Below are 21,646 nucleotides of genomic sequence, written 5' to 3'. Positions count from 1 at the left end.
AAAAATGAGCCTAAAATTTTGTCCAAGCCTGGCATGCCCGTACTAACCTTTTTTATAAAAACAAATTTAAAAAATATAATACATCAAATGCACTAAAAACATTAAAATAAATGTTTCCCAACAATTGAAAATAAATTTAAAAAATTATTTATACTTAAATAACACTAAGATAGGTGCAACTTAGCAGGCAAATATCTCTAAAATAGTAGCAAAATTAACAATAAAACATGAGTTATACAATATCCAAATAATAACAACAAAACAGTAGCAATATAATAGTGAAACGATGACCAAAGCAGTGACAATACATCAGCAAAAATAGTGACAACAACAACAAAAAGCAACAAAGTTTTTTTTTTGCAAATTCGGGCCGAGCCCAGGCCAATTTTTTTTTTGTCAAATCTATTTTTCAAGCCTATATTTTTGCCTAATCTCTCCCACTTTTCGAACGGATGTTTGTGCTAGGTCAGGCCATAATAAGGTCTAATATCAACCCTATTATATCAACTCACCTTATAACTACCCACTTCTTAGCTCTTTCTCCCATCTTCTTCTTCACGAGAGAACCCATTTTTCTCCATATTCTAGTTATTCATATCATTTGACTCTGTGTCCTGTTCTAAACATGGTGAATTGACCCATCAATTAAAATTTGCATCATTACTAAAGAAAGAAAAAATTCAAATTATTTATTGTTGTGTTTGAAAAGTAATGACATAAACCAAACTTGGAATACTACATAAAACCAATTTTAAGCATATCATACATGTGTCATCATTGAATGGCCACAAAATAATAATAAAGTAAGTTAAAAGCGTTGAAAATATGTCTATTTGAGTTGGATTGTATCAATTTTGAAACAAATATAAATGACCGGATGTTTGTTCTACCTTAATACATGGATATAATATATGTCTAGACTTGAAATATGCATACAAAATATTATTCAATTGGGCACATGTTCTTCCAAAATTTTACAAAAAATAATTTCTCTTTCTTACGAATGATCATCCATTTTAAATTATTTTGTTTTATTAAAAAAGATTATCTTATAAAAAATTCAAGTGCATCTATTATAAACCATTCATAGATTAAAATTATCCATAGAAAGCCAATGACTCAAAATAATCACTTAAGAATATAATCTAATTAGATGCCCTGAAGGTTTTTTATTAAAATAATATAATCTGACATCAAATTGTAATTTTAAATGACGATTTGAGGATTTTTTAGATTGTATTTAAAAAGCCACCTACTAATTGGATTTAGATGTAATTGTTTATAATTATACAATGATGACATATTTGAGTAACTATTTTAATTGGTCAGTCCCATTGACTTGTGTGTGTCGAAATCATTTTTTTGTAGAAGGGGTCGACTTTGATTTTGAAAACGAAAATGAACACGAGAGTTGCCACCAATCCTTTTTTTTATGAGGTGTGATCGGGTCACCCCGAAAAGTGGTTGTTTTTAATAAACGTCTTGATTTATTAAAACAACGATTTTGGTCCACAAAATTCAGAAAAAACGAAAGTCGGTTACGTACGAGGAAGGATTAGCACTCTCGTAACGCCCAAAATTGGTACCTCGTTGATTAATTAGTGTCTTAGTGTCGGAAATTGAAAACTTTGAAGATATTTAAAATACGATCCTTTGTTAAAATATTGCTTAATTTAAAAAAATTAGAAAAATGGGGTATTTCCGGTTAATCGAGAAAAAGAATTATATCCCGTAAGTTAGGACACAATATCTTAAATTCTCGATACGAGAATAAATGCCTAAAAAATTATTCATTTGAAAGATATTCGATTAACTCAGTTTTAGAATGAAATCATGTTCTTTTTTCTTGACTCCCGAGATTATTTAAAATCCAATTTTTTCTTTTTTTTTAAAAAAATGTTCGTTTATTCAGATTTATTGAGAAAATTGAAACCCCGTAAGTTAGGGAACGACTTTTCAAATCTCAAAATACAACATATCGCTTATTAGAAAAATTTATGTATTGGGTAAAGATTAATGTAACACGCGTTGGTAAAAATAAAGTACGGTGTTAATATACATAGCAGAATAATAATACGAATAATAAATAATCTAGAGTTTGAAAATATATAAAAAGATATAGATAAATAATAAATAAAATGATAATAATAAAAGTAATAATAAAAACATAAAGTGTATTTAAAAAAATAATAGTAACAAGTAAATAAACACAAAAAAGGAAATATAATAATAGTAATGATAACATTAAATTAATTAATTTAATAATAAAATAGAAAATATAACAAAAAGGACTAAATTGAAATTTAAAATAGAAATTTGGGGCAAATCAGAAATAAACAAAAAGGAAAATGACCAAGTTGAACGCGCGAATAACTAGGAGGGATCAAATGGGCAATAATCCCCACCTTCCAAAATGCGCAGCTTCATGGTGGACCAAATTGAAAACTGAAATAAAATATAGGGTAAAATTAAAAAAAGAAAGAAACTCAATTATAAACAATAAAAAGGCGAAAGGGCCGAACGCACAAATAGGCCTTTCGTTTAAAAACACACGGATCCTGCGGAGTGGGTCGGGTCGGCGCACAGGTCAAGCCAAAACGGCGTCGTTTTGGTGCTTGAGAGGCCTGCCCAAAAGGCATCATTTTGGAGGCCTATATATATATATATATATATATATATCAGTTTTTTGACAAAAAAAGCATTTAACCCCTGTTTCAAAAAAAAAATACTAAAAACTCTCTCCCCCTCTCTGGCTGAAGCCCAGAATCCGGCGAAAGGGGCCGCCGTGGCTCCGTCGCGCCTTGACCGTGTACGGTGGTCGGACGCCCAGGTAAGTTTCCGTTTGCTTTTTAAAACAAAGAGAAATAAAAAAATTGAATATAAACAGTTTTAAAAAAATTGAAAATAAAGAAAATAAAAAAATGACCTTTCGCACGTTTCTAGTTTTTTTTTCTTTTCGATCTACTTTGCTTTTTGCTGTTTTTGTGCTTGAATCTATTTTGTATTTTAAAAAAAATCTAGGGCATTACAATGTTTTCTTATGGCTTATATAGCCATTTACAAAGTTTTATTTTTGCTGTCATTTCTTTGCAGTTGCCTCTGAAGTCAATGACGGTGGCAAGTGGGCGACGTGACAATGGTGGTGGTAGAGCTAGTGCGACACTGACGGATGTGGCAGAGCAATTGGTGATGGAAAGCTAGGGTGTGGCGCGGCTAGGGTTAGGGTTTCTATTTTAGGTTTTAGGTGTTGGGCCTGTTGGGCCTCTAGGTTTTTTATTTTGGGCTACTCGGGCCACATGTAATTTTGGGCTTGATGGGCTATTTGTAATGGACATTTGGATTTTGTTTGTTTCTGTTTTTGCTGTTTTTGATTCCTGGTCCTCGGGCAAAAATGGGCCATTACAGCTGTCCCTCTTTGCTCATTGTCGTGTAACGAGAATGGAACAAAGACTTTCAAGAAGGACCAATTTTACTCGGTGTTGTCGAATATTGACTTTCTTGGTGCTCTTCTTATTCAAATAGCCTTGTCCTAACCCATTGCAACTTCAGTGAGATAAGACTGGTAGCTTCAATTTGCTCCACTGCAACTTTAGGAAGATAAGATCTGCCATAATTTGTAACTTTATTCTGTTCCATTAGAAAGCTAGGGAAATAAGATTCGCTTTCTTTAGTTTGTTTCGCTGCAACTTCAGGGAGATAAGGCTAGTGGCTTCAATCTGCTCCACTGCAACGCTAGGGAAATAAGATTCGTTGTCTTCAATCTGCTCCGCTGCAACTTCAGGGAGATAAGGCTGGTGAATTCAATCTACTCCACTGCAACTTCAGGAAGATCATATCCACCATAATTTGTAGCTTTAATTTATTCTACTGCAACGCCAGAGAAATAAGATTCGTTGTCTTCAGTCTGCTCCGCTGCAACTTCAGGGAGATAGGGCTGGTGGCTTCAATCTGCTCCACTACAACTTCAGGAAGATAATATCTGCCATAATTTGTAGCTTTAATCTGTTCCACTGCAACGCCAGGGAAATAAGATTCGCTGTCTTCAGTTTGCTTCGCTGAAACTTCAGGGAGATAAGGCTGGTGGCTTCAATCTGCTCTACTGCAACTTCAGGAAGATAAGATCCGCCATAATTTGTAACTTTAATTTGTTCCACTGCAACGTCAAGGAAATAAGATTCGCTGTCTTCAGTCTACTCCGCTACAACTTCAAAGAGATAAGGCTAGTGGCTTCAATCTGCTCGACTGAAACTTCAGGAAGATAAGATTCGCCATAATGATTTCAATCTATCCCACTACAACTTCAAGGGTATGGGATTTGTAACTCCATTGATCTATTACACCATTCTCTGGATAACATGACATGTAAAGTTCATTTCATGGGCCTATGCTTGAGTCAAATGATTAGGATGTCATGATCAGAATGAATCAAATGCTCCTAATTGGATGTGTATGAATGATATTTGCATAAACGTAGAATGTCATGAGAATGATCCATTTTTAATGTCTAGGTTGTTATTGCTCGTTGTTTATCAAGATTCTATCACTGACGCAATATCATGTCTTCTTGTTCAGCTGATATCTATGACAAAAAATCCAAAGAAATAGTCACAATTTAGACTCTTCTTTCTCAAATATTTCCAACCCTTGGTTTGGTAAGTTCTAAATAATAGTAATGTTTCAGGTTCTTGTACTATTTAGAAGCTTCCAGAGTAATATGCAGAGCTCCTTTTATGAAAGTATTATTATTCCATTAATCGTTGTAACGGGCCTATTTTGCCTTAGCCCAAATACAAATTTTAAAACCAAAATAAAAATAATTAAAAGTTCAAATGTCTATTTACAAACAGCCCAATTTACCAAACCCAATTAGCCCAAATACAAAAAACCCTAGTGGCTCAATATGGCCCAAAAACTAAACACATTCAGCAAAAGAAAAAGAGGCAGAAATCCTAGCCTCCAGCAAACCAGTCGCCGTTGCTCCTCCAAGTCAACATGTCCGCCACATCAACACTTCCGTACGCCAGCTGGCCAACGGCCTTACACCTGCAAAACGAACAAGCTAGAAGAATCTAAAAGCAATAACAGTGGAAAAAATAAGAGAAAATAGAAAAATAGAAAAAAGATGGTATTTTCGGGCTACAAAAAAGGGCCCTGATTCATGTATTTGGTCTCTTCTTCTACCTTACAAATCAATCAAAAACAGAGAATTTTTAGAGGTAGTTTTTGATTCTTTTTTTTGTTTATTTTTCATTTAGTTCATTTTATTTCATTATATTTGAATAAAATAGGAAGAAAATAAAAGAAAAGATAGAAAACTTACCTTTGGTTTCGGGTTTTGTGTCGTTGTAGGTGTGGTTCGTCGTTTCTGATGAAAAATGAAGTTTTTTGGGTCGTGAAGTCGAAAAACCCAAAAAAAAAGGTTGTTTTAATTTTTCCAGCCACCGCGGATGGCTGCGACGTTGCCGACGACTGGCAGTTGCCACGGTGGCCGACGGTCGAAGCCCAAGGCCAGAGCTTAGAGAGGGGAAGGGAGATTGAGAGAGTTTTGGATTTTTTTTTAGAAAGAAGAAAAAAATGAGGTTTTAGAAAAAAAATTGGGTTTAAATAAAGAAATAAAACGACGTCGTTTTGGGTTAGCGACCCAGGAGCCAAAACAACGTCGTTTATCCCCTAGGATCCGCGCGCCGACCTGACCCGCAAGGCGGATCCGCGTGTTTTCGATAGTTGGGTTATTTACCCTTTCGGTCCTTCTGCTTTTTCGGCTCAGTTCAATTTGATCCTTTTTGTTCTTTTTTTATTATTTTGCCCTAGGATTTTGTTTGTATTGCATTTTAACCCTGCGTGAAATGCAGCATTTTGGGGGTGGGAATATTTTCCCTTTTGGTCCCCCATTTCATCCGCGTGTTTCAAATGAGTCCATTTATTGTATTTTTCAATCCGCATTTTTCTCTCATATTTTATTTAGATTTCAATTAAATCCTTTATTTATTTAGTTTCAGCCTCTTAAGGATTTTTTTAATATTATTTCTTTATTTCATTAATATTTATTTACTTGTTTATCGTTATTGCCTTGCCTTGTATTTGAAATCCATATAATTTATATTTGTTTTATTTATTATTCTTCGTTTCTTATATACTCCAAGTCAATATTATTTATGTTTTACATATCTAAATTTAGTATTACCTAAACCTATTACATTTATTGATTTATTTGCTTATTATTCTTCTATCCTTTAAATATTTGAATTTAATACCGTTTATAATTTGTTTTATCAATTTATCTATTTATTCACCCTTCTTTAAACATTGAGGGTCTGTTTGATTGAAGGAATTGATTTTCCGGAAAATCATTTCCAACTTTTCCAGCGTTTGATTGGCGGAAAACATTTTCCATTTGGAAAATGAACTCCAAAACAAGGGAAAATGGGTTACATTTTAGGGAAAATGTCTTACCCTTTCAATTTCTGTAAGACATTTTCCGTGCCCTCCTCTCTATCGCCTCCTTCATTCCTTCCTTCATTTTCAGTAGAAAATTGCTTCTGTTTATCGATTTTCCAGTAACTTGTTTTTTTAATTATTCAATACTTGTTTTTTAACACAATTACAAATAATTTATTTGATATTAATTTTTTCAATTTATAACAATTAATATTGTAGCTTAATAATTGAGTATTATTATAAATAAATCATTGCAATATATGTAAAAATAATTTAAAATATAAAAATTTATTAATATATATCAATATATGTAAAAACAATTTTTTTGAAAAATATTTCCAGGAAAACTGCCAAACTGCCGAAAATATTTTACACAGATTCAATCAAACACCAGAAAATATTTTCCAGTAAATCATTTTACAGAAAAGTAGAACATTTTCCCGAAATCATTTTACGGAAAATATTTTACTGGCAATCAAACAGACCCTGAATTTTAATATTATGTATATCTATTTTACCTATTTACCTATTTATTATTTTACATGTTATATATATATATTAAAGTTTGTAAGGTTCATATTTTTTATAAATATTTGTTGGTTCTTGTATTTTCTTGCTTCTAAAATTTACCTATTTATCCATTTGTTTATTATTTGTCCCCCTTTTATATACGGTTCCATCCATTTTTTTGAACATTTTTATGTTATGTTTGTTTTTTTTTTGTTTTATTGCTTTATTTATATTATCAAGGCTTATTTACTAATATTGCATTCATCTTTGTAATTATGTCATGGTTATTAAAATATTTTATCGTATCTTGCATATAATTTTAAATATCATTAACTTTCATCCAATTTCATAAAAATTGAATGTTTTCAAAAATAATAGTAATATTTCGTATTTTAGAATTTGAAATTTCGTGCCCTAATTTACGGGGTTTCGATTTTTCTCAATAAATCCGAATATACGAACCCTGTTTTTTAACATAATTTTTTATTTTTTTTATTTTTTTAAAAATAATCTCGAGAATAGAAAAGATCGTGTTCTAACTTACGGAATATGATTTCTTTTCTAAAACAGAGATAATCAAATATCTTTAAAATAAATAAAACCTTTGGCGTTTATTCTTGTCTCGGGATTTAAGATATTGTGTCCTAACTCACGAAATATAATTCTTTTTATCGATTGACGTGAAATACGCCCTTTCCAAAAATTTTCAATTAAGCGATTTAACAAAAGGATTGTATTTTGAATCTCTTCAAAATTTTTGATTTTTCGACATTCAGACATTAATTATTCGACTAGGTACCAATTTTGGGCGTTACGAGGGTGCTAATCCTTCCTCGAACGTAACCGGCTCCTGAACCCGTCGTTCTAAATTTCGTGGACCAAAATCGTTGTTTTAATAAATTAAATCACTTATTAAAATAACCACTTTTCGAGGTGACCCAATCACACCTTATTAAAAAGGATTGGTGGCGACTCCCTTTTTTTTGTTTTTCTAAATCCAAGTCGACCCGTTTTTCAAAAAAAATGGTTTCGACAATCGTTATTTCAATGTAAAATGCTTGAAAAAGATCATAATGATAGACAAAACTGAAATTTATCAGGAACAAAATCTGAAAAGAATAGATTAATTAAAGAAAGCAAACATTGCTTGAATGCAAAATAGGTGAGAGAAAAAATAGGTGCCTCAGATATCGCAGCCTGAGCTTCTCTGTACGAACTTCTTGAGGACCATTTTGAGCTCAACATGTGTTTAAGAGATCTAGAGTACTTTGTTGATGCCCCAAGATGTGGCATCCCCCTCCTTGTTATTTCAGGCATAGCAAGACTACCGCATGCCCCACCTTCGATCAAAATTTGAAATGTCATTTTTTGGGTTTTCAATTCAAAACCCTTTTTGGTCTCAAGGCGCCCTTTGCGGGTTTTCGCCTTGGCCTCTCCTTTTTCTTTTTCTTTTTTTTTTCTATTTTCTTTTTCTTTTTCTTTTTTTTTCAAGTGAAGTATTTCTTGACTGAATCTGAATTTACTGGATTAGGTAGGCTCTTGACGTCCATCTCAGTTAATATCAACGCTTTTCTAGAAAAGACCTCCAATACCTAGTCTCCCTCATAGAATTCTCTAGGGCAAACCTTTTTGTTATAAGCTCGAATCATTCGCTTTTGGTACATTTGACCATGACAGATTGCTTTCAGCCTTTTCTCTTCAATCAAATTTAACTGATCATATTGGGCTTTGATCCATTCTGTTTCATCCAACTTCAGCTCTGACAAGACTCGAAGGGAAGGAATCTCAACTTCGATGGGTAAAACTGCCTCCATTCTATAAACCAATGAGAGAGGAGTTGCCCTAGTAGAGGTCCTGACCGATGTTCGATAAGCATAAAGAGCAAATGGTAACTTCTCATGCCGATCTCAATAAGTTTCAGTCATTTTTCCTATAATCTTATTGATATTCTTATTAGCCACCTCAATTGCACCATTCATTTTTGGGCAATATAGTGACGAGTTGTGGTGTTTAATTTTAAACTGATTGTAGACCTCTGCTATCGTACTATTGTTCAAATTCAATACGCTGTCCAATATGATCCTTTTTAGCATTCCATACCGGTATATGATCCCATTCTTTAAGAACTTGCTGACTGTTGACTTAGTGACATTGGCATATAAAATAACATCTACCCACTTGATGAAGTAATCGATGACCACAAAGATGAATCGATACCCGTTAGAGGCTTTTGGCGAGATTGGCCCAATGACATCCATGCCCCACATAGAGAAAGGCCATGGGGAAGTCATAACATCAAAAAAGTGAAGGAGGTACATGAATTTTGTCTCTATAAATTTGACACTTATGGCATTTCTTGGCATAACTGATACAATCCCCTTCTATGATGGACCAATAATACCCGAATCTCATGATTTGTCTGGCAATTGTAAAACCATTAGCATGTGTTCCACAGACACCTTCATGGACTTCTTTCAAGACTTTCTTAGCTTTGGCAGCGTCTACACATCTTAGTAGAACCTAATCTTTTCTTCTTCTGTATAGGATCTCCTCATCTAAGACATAGTCACTGGCCAGCCTTCTCAATGTTCTTTTGTCATTCTCGGTTGCTTGATCAAGGTATTCACGATTCTTCACATATTACAGTATATCGTGATAGCAATGGTGATCATCTCTTTCTTCTTCTTCGTCGATGTTGTAGCAATGAGCCGGAGCCTCATAAACACTCATTTGGATAGGTTTCACATTCTCCTGTTTGTTTATTTTGACCATGTAAGCCAAACTAGCTAGGGCATCAGCCATCTGATTTTTGTCTCGCGGGAGGTAACAGAAAGTGATATTGTTGAACTCCTCGATTAACTCCAAGAGTAGTCTTTTATAGTCAATCAGTTGAGATCTCTGGTCTTCCATTCCCTTTTTAGTTGATAGATCACTAGTGCTGAATCTTCATATACCGTTAACACTTTGATCTTGTATTCTATGGCTTCACGAATCCCCATGATATATGCTTCGTATTCGGCCATATTATTTGTGCAATCAAAATCCAATTTTCAAGTAAATGGATAATGATCTCCATTTAAGGATACCAAGACTGCCCCAATTCTATTACCAACAGTATTTGATGCTTCATCGAAGTTTAGTTTCCAAGGACGATCTTTTAGAGTGTCTTCTTCAGTGTTTGCCACATACATTAGATCTTGATTTGAAAAGTCAAAGTTCAAAGACTCACAATCTTCTAGAGCTCTACTGGCTAGAAAATCTGCTATTGCGCTTCTTTTTACTACTTTCTGGTTCACATAAACTATATAAAATTCGAAAAGTAGAATTTTCCACCAAGCCATTCTTTCATTCAAAGCATTCGACTCCATCATGTACTTTAGTGGGTCTAGTCTCAAGATTAGCCAAGTGGTATGATACAACATGTACTGTATCAGTCTCCGAGTTGTCTAGATCAAGGCACAACATAACTTTTCAATTGGCGAGTATTTTATTTCACACTCAATGGATTTCTTACTGAGGTAGTATATTGCCCTTTTTGTCTTTCTTGACTCATCGTGTTGGCCAAGCACACATCCCATAGAATTATCAAATACTGTCAAATATAGAATCAATGGCTTATTTGGACTAAGTGGCATTAGTACTGGGGCATTGAACAGGTATTGTTTTACCTTGTCAAAAGTTTTTTGGCATTCGTCATCCCATTCACCTAGATTGTGTTTCTTAAGAAGATAGAATAAGGGGTCACATTTATCAGTTGATTGTGAAATGAACCGGGCAATGTAATTTAGTCTTCTTAGAAAACCTCGAACTTATTTTTGAGTGCGCGGTGGAGGCAATTCTTGTATAGCCTTGACTTTGGCTGGGTCAATCTCAATCCATTTTTCACTGACTACGAATCCTAACAGTTTCTCTGACCTATCCTCGAAGGTGCACTTTGCGGGATTGAGTTTTAGTTAGAATTTTCTCAATCTGAAAAATAACTTCCTCAAGACTTGTACATGTTCCTCTTCTGTTTGGGATTTGGTGATCATATCGTCGACATAAACTTTAATTTCTTTGTGCATCATATCATGGAATAGGGTTACCATGGCTCTCTGATATGTCGCTCCCTCGTTTTTTAATCCAAATGACATCACCTTATAGCAAAATGTTCTCCACATGGTTACAAATATGGTCTTATCTATGTCTTCAGGATGCATCTTTATCTGGTTGTATCCTGAGAAGCCATCCATGAAGGAGAATAATGAGTAGCCTTCCGTGTTATGTACTAAGGTGTCGATATGAGGTAATGGGAAATTATCATTCGAGCTGGCTTTGTTCAGGGCTCTATAATCTATGCACATTCGTACTTTCCTATCTTTTTTAGGGACGGGAGTGATATTGGCTACCCATTCTGAGTATTTAACCACTTGTAAGAAACAATCATCGAATTGTTTCTTGACCTCTTCTTTTATTTTCAGTAAAATATCGGGCCTCATCCTTCGAAGCTTCTGTTAAATTGACTTACATTTTTCTTTTATGGAGAGGCGGTGCACCACGATATCAGTGCTTAGCCCGAGCATATCTTGATACGACCATACGAAGACATCTTTGAATTCTTGAAGTAACTCAATGAGGTCTCGCTTTGTCTATGTGACAATCCAAGCTCCAATTTTCACTTCTTTTCCTTCTTCCAAGATCATAATCTCTCCTGTCTCTTTGTGAGGTGGAATCTGTTTCTCTTCTCGTTCTACTATCCTTAACAAATCTGGAGATAAGTTACAGTCTCTGTCATCTTGAAAGTCTTGAGATCCCTCCAGACACATGTCTCGCTCAAAAGAAGATTCTTGGTCAGTAGCAGCGTCGCTCATGTCGTTGATATCTAGAGACCTATTATAGGCACGAAGGAATATCCAAAGAATAAATGAATCTAAGAACATTTATTTATGAGGTATGAATATGAATGAAATGAATGAATAAAAAAATATTTGCTCAAAATGAGACACAAAAATACATTTTTTATTGAAGTAAAGATGTTGGACATGAGCCTATTTTACAAAAGGATTCTTATTGCTTCTGGGCTTAAAGTAACAAGTATGTTTTGAACATTACTCTGAATCAGCTCTAAAAACTACATGAATCTCTTCAACGGTCCAATTGTTTAGAACATTTCCAGGTTCATAAGGGCAAATGCCTGATAAATTTTCTCTTCCATTTCCTTCTTCGGATATAACATTAATGCTCCAATTTCTGAATATTCCTTCCGGGCCTTTAATATATTCAAAGAATTCTAGTTTCTTATTATCCATCAGGCCTTGCACCAAGCCTCTGAATTCATTGCACTTTTGAATCTCGTAACCCTCTTCATCATAGAACTCACAATAGTTCCTTGCTTCTCCAGGTTTCTCCCCTAAATCCTGTGTGATTAATCCCCTTTCTACCATTTTTTTCGAACCTTCATCAACGGGGTTTTCACTTCTGCTACATCTATCTTGATTCTCCTCCCTGTACTCTCGATTATCGCGTTTACCCCTTTGTCAAAATGGTTGGGTAACGAATTTTCTGCACTAGATGGATCATCAAATTTTACAATACCCATTTTGATGAGTCTTTCAATTATCCTTTTGAAAGCGGTGCAGTTCTCGATCGAGTGTCTTGTAATTTCCGTGTGGTACTTTCATTGGGCGTTCGCGTCGTACCATTTGGGGTATGGGGGCTGCATAGGTTTTAGGTAGAAAGGGGATACTACATGTGCATCAAACAAACTTTGGTATAACTCCCCATACGTGATTGGGATGGGCGTTAATCGGAGTTATTCTGAATTCGGTCTTGGATTGGGTTCTTGCCATGGGGGATCTGATGGCTAGTAGTTACCGTCCTTGGCTCGCTTACGGTAATCGACTTTTAATAGCTCTTGTTATACATACTCACATTATTCATCTCATTTCCCTCTTCATTGGGGCCTTTAAAGTATTGATTTGGGAGCTCCACTCTCGTCTTTTCTGTTTGTAACGATCTTCAAATTGTTTTGGGATCTCTACTCTTGCCTGTTTTGTTTTCGTTAGATCATCCAAAGCAAGGACAACTAGATTGGTTAGATTATTCCCCGAGTTAGAACCTGAACCTGTCTGGAAGTTTACCGGTGTCGAGGTACCGATCTAGTATTGGGGTCTGATGTTAACAGACACCCTTTGTGAATACGCGTTTGGTTGTGCTTTGGTGTTTGTTGGGGTAAAGCCTGGAGGATAAGTAGGGTCCTCGTTTTCATCCCCGGAATTGACCATAGGGCTCTTTCCTTTTTCTAACCCTTCAGCCAGCAACTAGGTTAATTGGCTCATCATATTTCTTTGGAATTCTAGCATCTGATCCCTCATATCTTTTTGAATTTTGGCCAATTGCTCCTGCATCTGTATTTGCATTTGCTCTAATCTCTCTAACCTTTAGTCCATTCCTTTAGTTTTTCCTCGTGTATCGATATATCAGGATAACTGCCAAGATTTTAGGGTCCTTTTGTAAGATTTAATGCATATGATGCAATGCAATGCTAATGCATGAATGCAATGAATGCAAAAAGGGAGGCGTTGATTTTGATTCAATTATATTAGAACAACTTTTCTAGAAAACAAATATTTTTACATAAAACGGATATTTATACGGCCTTGCCCTCATACTCCAAGCGAAGACATCAATCCCTTTCTTTATATCCGGATGTTAAGATCAAATCTCGCGAACTTTCCAATGGATGTCTTTACTAGCTTCTTTTTGCTCGATCTAGGCTGCGACCTATTGCTCACTCATCTTTGTGATACTCTTTAGCTTCTTTAAGAAAGCTGGGACATTGACGGCTCTCGAATAAGCTTTGTCGGCATGAATCTTCAGGCAACGGAACAAGATCGTGTACTCTTCTGCGGTAGGTACCATAGGTGAGAGCTCGGAATTGGTGCTCGTCCACTTTGATATAGAGTAGATAGGGCAAATCACCATAATGACAGTAGAATAGTTGATTGATCTCGTCATCCCATTGATCCCACATTTCTTTCATCTCTTGAAGATTATTTTGGGTTACGCTGATATGAGTGAAATCCCACAACTCCGACACGTATCCCTCCATAAGACTATCACCTTTCTCTCGCTGCGTTGTCTTGGCCCATATCCGGACGGCCGCATTACCTTTCACTTTATTAAGAAATCTATTTTCCATGACAAGCTCTCTATTTAACAACTGAACGTGCATCAACACCTCTTTTCTATGAAAATGCAATACAGTCAAAACCAAAACAAAAGAAACATGTCAATACAAAAAAAACATAAATGACAAACAAATCACCTATTTGGATGCCCACTAGGGGTTTAGAGTGGTTCTACCTAGGGTGGGATCCTAAGGCTCACTATATGGGTTTCAATTCTAAAGTAAAGGTACCCGAACCAGCATATTCCTTAATCCTCACTCATTATAAACTCATATGGATCGAGTTCAATTCAGGAGAATACATTTCCCTATGGCTACACGGAGATGAAAATCTCACGAAGACATAGGTACGGATGTATCCCGAAAGCGATCCACTATCTTACACGGAGGTGAAGACCTCACGAAGGAATAGTTTCTCACTCCTACTTAAAAAGGTAAGATTGACCGATCATGCGATGCAATGTGCAGAAAGATACCAAAACTTAAACCAACACAACAATTATAAATCACAATGATGAAGATCGTAGCAAAGACGGATGAAATGCAACGAAAGGATCGTGCATTTAAACTAAGTTTTCAATTTTTGACAGAAAGATAAAAAGTAATCAACTCGTGGCTTGGCTCTCTTATTTTGGGTCTCCAGTGGAATCGCCAAGCTGTCGAAACCATTTTTTTGCAAAAGGGGTTGACTTTGATTTTGAAAATGAAAATGAACACGAGAGTCGCCACCAATCCTTTTTTTTATGAAGTGTGATCGGGATCACCTCGAAAAGTGGTTGTTTTTAATAAACGTCTTGATTTATTAAAACAACAATTTTGGTCCACGAAATTTAGAAAAATGGGTTTGAGAGTCGGTTACATACGAGGAAGGATTAGCACCCTCGTAACGCCCAAAATTGGTACCTCGTTGGTTAATTAGTGTCTTAGTGTCGGAAATTGAAAATTTTGAAGAGATTTAAAATACGATCCTTTGTTAAAATTCTGCTTAATTTAAAAAAATTAGAAAAAGCGGGTATTTCTGGTTAATCGAGAAAAAGAATTATATCCCGTAAATTAGGACACAATGCTTTAAATTCCTGATACGAGAATAAATATCGAAAAATTTATTTATCTGAAAGATATTCGATTATCTCGGTTTTAGAATGAAATTATGTTCCGTAAGTTAGAGCACAATTTTTTCTTGACTCCCGAGATTATTTAAAATTTAGTTTTTTTCTTTTTTTAAAAATGTTCATTTATTTGGATTTATTGAGAAAATCCAAACCCCGTAAATTAGGGAACGACTTTTCGAATCTCAAAATACGACATATCGCTTGTTAGAAAAATTTATGTATTGGGTAAAGATTAATGTAACCTGAATTGGTAAAAATAAAGCACGGTGTTAATATACATATTAGAATAATAATACGAATAATAAATAATCTAGAGTTTAAAAATATATAAAAAGATATAAATAAATAATAAATAAAATGATAATAATAAAAGTAATAATAAAAACATAAAGTAAGTGTATTTTTAAAAAATAATAGTAATAAGTAAATAAACACAAAAAAGGAAATATAATAATAGTAATGATAACATTAAATTAATTAAATTAATAATAAAATAGAAAAGATAACAAAAAGGACTAAATTGAACTTTAAAATAGAAATTTAGGGCAAATCAGAAATAAATAAAAAGGAAAAGGACCAAGTTGAACGCAGGACTAACTAGGAGGAACCAAATGGGCAATAATCCCCACCCTCCAAAACGCATAGCTTCATGGTGGACCAAATTGAAAACTGAAATAAAATATAGGGCAAAATTAAAAAAAGAAAGAAACTCAATTGTAAACAATAAAAAAGGCGGAAAGACCGGACCCGCAAATAGGCCTTTCGTTTAAAACCACACGGATCCTGCGGAGCGGGTCGAGTTGGCGCGCAGGTCAAGCCAAAACGACGTCATTTTGGTGCCTGAGAGGCCCGCTCAAAACGACATTGTTTTGGAGGCCTATTTATATATTCATATATATATATCAGTTTTTTGACAAAAAAAAAAGCATTTAACCCCTGTTTCAAAAAAAAATACTAAAAATTCTCTCCCCCTCTCTAGCTGAAGCCTAGAATCCGGCGAAGGGTGCCGCCGTGGCTCCGCCGCGTACGGTGGTCGGACGCCCAGGTAAGTTTCCCTTTCCTTTTTCTTTTTCTTTATATTATATACTATATATATTTAGTTTTTTAAAACAAAGGGAAATAAAAAAATTGAATATAAACAGTTTAAAAAAATCGAAAATAAAGAAAATAAAAAAATGACCTTTCGCATGTTTCTAGTTTTTTTCTTTTTGATCTACTTTGCTTTTTGCTATTTTTGTGCTTGAATCTGTGTTGTATTTGAAAAAAAAAATTGAGGCATTACAATATTTTCTTATGGCTTATATAGCCATTTACAAAGTTTTATTTTTGTTGTCATTTCTTTGTAGGTGCCTCTAAAGTCAATGACGGTGGCAAGTGGGCAACGTGACAGTGGCGGTGACAGAGTTGGTGCGGCGTTGACGGAGGTGGCAGAGCAATTGGTGATGGCAAGCTAGGGTGCGGTGGGGCTAGGGTTAGGGTTTCTGTTTTAGGTTTTAGGTTTTGGGCTTGTTGGGCCCCTAGGTTTTTTATTTTTGGCTATTCGGGCCACATGTAATTTGGGCTTGATGGACTATTTGTATTGGACATTTGGATTTTGTTTGTTTCTGTTTTTGTTGTTTTTAATTCCTGGGCCCCGGGAAAAAATGGGCCATTACAGTATGTAAATGAAGCATCCCAATTACACGAGGATTATGACGTAATTACATTTTTTCAACCAAATATGTCTAGGGAATTAATTCTTTGCAATTTAATATCGGTAATGCAAAAGAAAATGGCAATCCCACCTTGGTTAGACATAAGCTTCTAAGAGGGTTTATACATAGACTTGTCTTTTTCTTTATTGAGTAATTGGAGCTAAAGACTTGACATGCATTGTGATCGTATAGCTCAATTCGTGTTAGCACATAGACACGTACTGCATGTGTTTATTTTTAGATAAAACTTTTGTATTATTTAAAAAAAACAATTTGTTTAGATTCTGAAAATCTAGTCAACAAATTATAATTTTGACTCTTGCACTTGCACTAGTTTTAGAAAATTGTCACTTGTTGTTTTGCCTTTTTGCCCTTGCGTTTTTATTACTTTGCCCTTTAAAAAACTGTATAAATAGGGGGTCAGTTCTCTCATTTTTCACAACACAGAAAACATAGTTCTCTCATTCCTCTCATTCTTACTCTCTAAAATTCCAGTATTTTACTAAATTACATTAGTGTGATATTCTATTTAGGAGATTGAGTTTTAAGTGAGATCGTCTGTGACCCATCCAATTTTTTTGGGAATTGAAATTATTGTGGTTTACCCGATTTTCTTTCAATTTATTTCCCGATTCTTTTGAGAAGAGCAATTCCAATCGTTGTTCCGCCTTCTCTATTTGGGTATACGAATATAAAAGTACCATATTAACCTTAGGGGGGGATGTCTGTTACTTGATTACACCGATTAGGACGAATTTGCTTCTAAGGCAGTGGCTCTTCCACAACGCAATGGTTACTTCATTTTTATTCACATTCTATGCAGTAGTATTATTTTCAACAGTTAAAATATGTCATAAGCCCTTATACTCTTCATAAATTTAGAATTTAGTTCTTGTACTTTTATTTCTAGGAATTTAGTCTCTTTATTTTCAAATTTTAAATTTAATTGTTAACATTGTTTAAATTATTTTGTTGAATTCAAGTTCATTACAACGTTATTTTTTAGTTACATGACTACCAAATGAATATATAGTTTTTTATTTCAAAATGTTACACCAACAAATTTGACAAAAATAAATTTACAAAATTTATGATTAGATCTGAATTTAAAATCTAAAAAATATCAAAACTAAAATTATGAAAATAAAAATATCAAAACTAAAATTTAAATTTATGAAAAATATAAAAAATTATAACATATATTAACCTTCTTTTTAATTCCAGTATAATATAATTACTACCTAATAATTATATTTTCAATCCATCACTCTGAATATTCCTGAAATGAGCAATAGATTTGAGTTTTGAGAACCCAATGGCTGGCACTACTTAGTGTTTTGGCCCCATCATTACCTGATGATTGTGTTAGGCTTTAAAAAAATAATTTTTTTTGAGTTTGGAACCCAATGGCTGACACCAAGGTAAATTTTTTTTAAATCGTATTATACTAGTATACAAAAATACCAGTATTTAAAAAAAAATTGGTTCTGGCCATGTAATAGTCGACACCAGAACAATAAAATTTTTTTTTTGGTGTTGGCAGTAAATGGCCGGCAGCAGGTATAATTTTCGGTTCCCAATGCATTTTTTTTTACTTTGGGACACTAATGGTCGGCACTAGTATATTTAAAAAAAAATTAGGTGACGGCCATTACATGGTCGGCACCAAGTACAATTTTCGGCTTCCAATGCATTTTTTTATTTTGGAATACTGATGGCTGGCACCAGTGTATTTAAAAAAAATTGGGTGCCGGCCGGCACCAAGTACATTTTTTTGCCTCCCAATGCAATTTTTTTTTTGGTTTTGGAACACCGATGGCATGCACTAACTTTATCACATTAAAAAATATTTTTTTTTCTTATTTTGGAGCACAGATGGTCGACACCAAACCCTATATATAGTGGGTGGTTTGGGTTTTGATAGTGTAAATGAATGAGAAAATTTTGTTTTGAGAAAGCCATCAAAATGAGAGTATTTTGTAGTATATCATCAAATGAGTTTTTTTGTAGTGGATTGTAAATGAGAGTTTTTCGTAGTGTACAATCGAATTTTGGGATTGAATTATATACTGCCATGTTTTAACGGAGTTGAATTATATACTGTAATGTCCACCTTAAAGGTTATGCCATTAAGGGTTGGATGACTTTTTGCGTCATAGATGACTAACTGAGATGTCCAACGTAGATGGACATTATCTATGGTGCAATAGCATTTATTCCGCAACTTATAAGTGGGGTACTAATGTAACGTAGACCTAATTCAAGCAGAAGACAACTAATTGTGAAGAAACTACTATTCAAAATAATTGTATTATTTCTTTAGAGTGTTTGTATTTTTTTATATTTGTAAATTTAATGTAGTTGTTTAGGATTTAAGGTTTCATTTTTATATTTTCGTGTATTAATTTCTTAGAATGTTTGTATTTTTTTGTATATGTAAATTTAATTTATTCCGTATTATATGTAGTTTGAATTTAAAATTTTCGTGTATTAATTTTACCCATCTGTTTGTAGTTTGTTGGGTGTTTAAATTTAATTTAGTGCGTATTATTTTTTTTGAATTTTATATTTTTGTGTATTAATATTGTAGAATGTTTGTATTTTATTGTATCTGTAAATTTAATTTTTTGCGTACTATTACTTATTCGAATTATATACTTTTTATTAAATATTTCGAAGTCATTTATTCAAACAAATAATTATTTTAGAGAAATTAAATTAATACTAAAAACATAATAATTACAAAATAAAGTAAATATTTACAGATAAAAATCAAAATTGTCGTGATCTTCTCGACGTCCTCGGCTCTGGTGTATAACGGTTCGGCTGCCTCCGCTGATGATATCGTGCACCTTGCTGAGGCGTTTGATAGTTGCTCGGTTCGGCCTCTGGTGTCCCGTCCAGTGTACTTAGAAAAGTAGTATAATCATATACACCATAATCAAGAGTAAAGGGGTATTGCGTGACCGGAGGTGTCGATGGAAAAATATCCTCAGTAGTAGGTGTACATGCTTCGCGATCGAGCTCCGGGTGGTATGAAGACGATCTGAACCATGTCGAATGTTGAGGCTTGGGGTCGTCACCAAAAATATCCTTGAACGATGGAAGAAATTAAGGCTCGGGCTCTGGTTCCGGGTGGTGTGATGACGAGCCGGATACTTCATGTTAGGGCTCAAGATCGGGGTTTGAGGTAGAATCAATTTCAGTGTTCCCGAATGGCGAAACTCAGTTACGGCACAGTCGTGCGTTCTTCTACTGCCATCGAGAAGATTCTGGTTTGAGCAAGTAATCCTTTCGATCTTTCTGATATAAGGCAAATGTTGTCTTTTCTGACAATGTGCCTTCGTAGATTTTTGAGGAAAAATTCCCAAGACTCAAAGCACTTACGCTCCACGATAGCGAAAGTGATCGGAAGTACATTTCGGTTACCGTCTTGTGCAACAAGAATCAAGAGTATTTGTGTGTATTTGTTGTACAACCAGGTCCCGTCCACCTACACATCGACTTGCAATGAGGGAAGGCCTTAACACACGACTCGAACGTCTAAAATAATCGGTGGAAAACTTGTTTCCCCGATTGTATCTCCCCGTCTGGGCCTTTATACGACAATGTTTGCAAATCAGTCACTGTCTCGGGAACATACTTCCGCATCCCGGCTATCCACCATTAAAGCTCGTTGTATGACGCATCCCAGTCACTATACAACTCTCGCATCGCCATTTGCTTTGCCCACCATGCCTTTCGGTACGACACTTTATACTTGAATCGAGCTTGCATGTCCGTAATAAGGACCGACACTTGAATTGTGGGCAGCTCTTTAACTAAAGGGATAATGCAGTTGCATATAGTTTTTGCATCTAGCTTTTGATGGTCTTGGGACATATGAGCAGACGTGCATGTGTGTGAACCTTCTAGTTTCCTTATCATCCACATCTGTGTCCACTGCATTAACGTGGCTTGAACACGCCAGTTACAACCACTTGAGGCTTTCTAACATTTTCCTAAGTTACTTTATAATCCACACCTAACTTCAAACTAAGTTGTTTTATAGCATGTAAACAGTCTTTTTGTTATCGAATTGTTGTCCTACGAACAACTCTTCATAGTAGAATTCATCATCAAGTAGGAGAGCCGACATAATATTTGTATATTCTGGGAACTCGTATACAAGAGCCGCATCAGGATCCACGTCGGTCATGAAGGACCCTGAATTATTTCTTATAACTATAACAAGGCCCGTGTTCCCGTCTGAATGGGGGTTTGCATTTTCACCTTGCACCGACCCTTCCTCATCTATGTCTTCAAGGATGTCATCCAAATTGGGGTCACTGAAATCATCGTTGGGATCACGGTGGGACTGATCATCATTATCAGACCCTTCATCACCATCTTCTATGGTGGCCAACACCTCTGGATGGATCTCTAGACGAGTACACGAGTTTGGGATGTTATACGCACTTCCAACAGTGTTTGGATTTTTGAGAGTTTGCATTGAACATCCAAAACCCGACTGATCTTTCCAGGAGACGTTAACACCAAAACCAATTCCAGAGCATTGGCTTGTTGGAATTACAACTTGAATGGGATCCGATTCAGCTATCTCCACGAACAACTCAATCGGGCTGGGATTTTCTATCTTTGGGGGTAATAAATTGCTATCATTGTCACTATATTATCATCATCTTCAAGTTCTATTTCTTATAACTTGAGCTGATCTGTTGAAA

This window comes from Gossypium hirsutum, chromosome D06, assembly GCF_007990345.1.
Source record: "Gossypium hirsutum isolate 1008001.06 chromosome D06, Gossypium_hirsutum_v2.1, whole genome shotgun sequence".
NCBI classification, from domain to species: Eukaryota; Viridiplantae; Streptophyta; class Magnoliopsida; order Malvales; family Malvaceae; genus Gossypium; species Gossypium hirsutum.
This window is presented reverse-complemented; position numbering follows the sequence as displayed.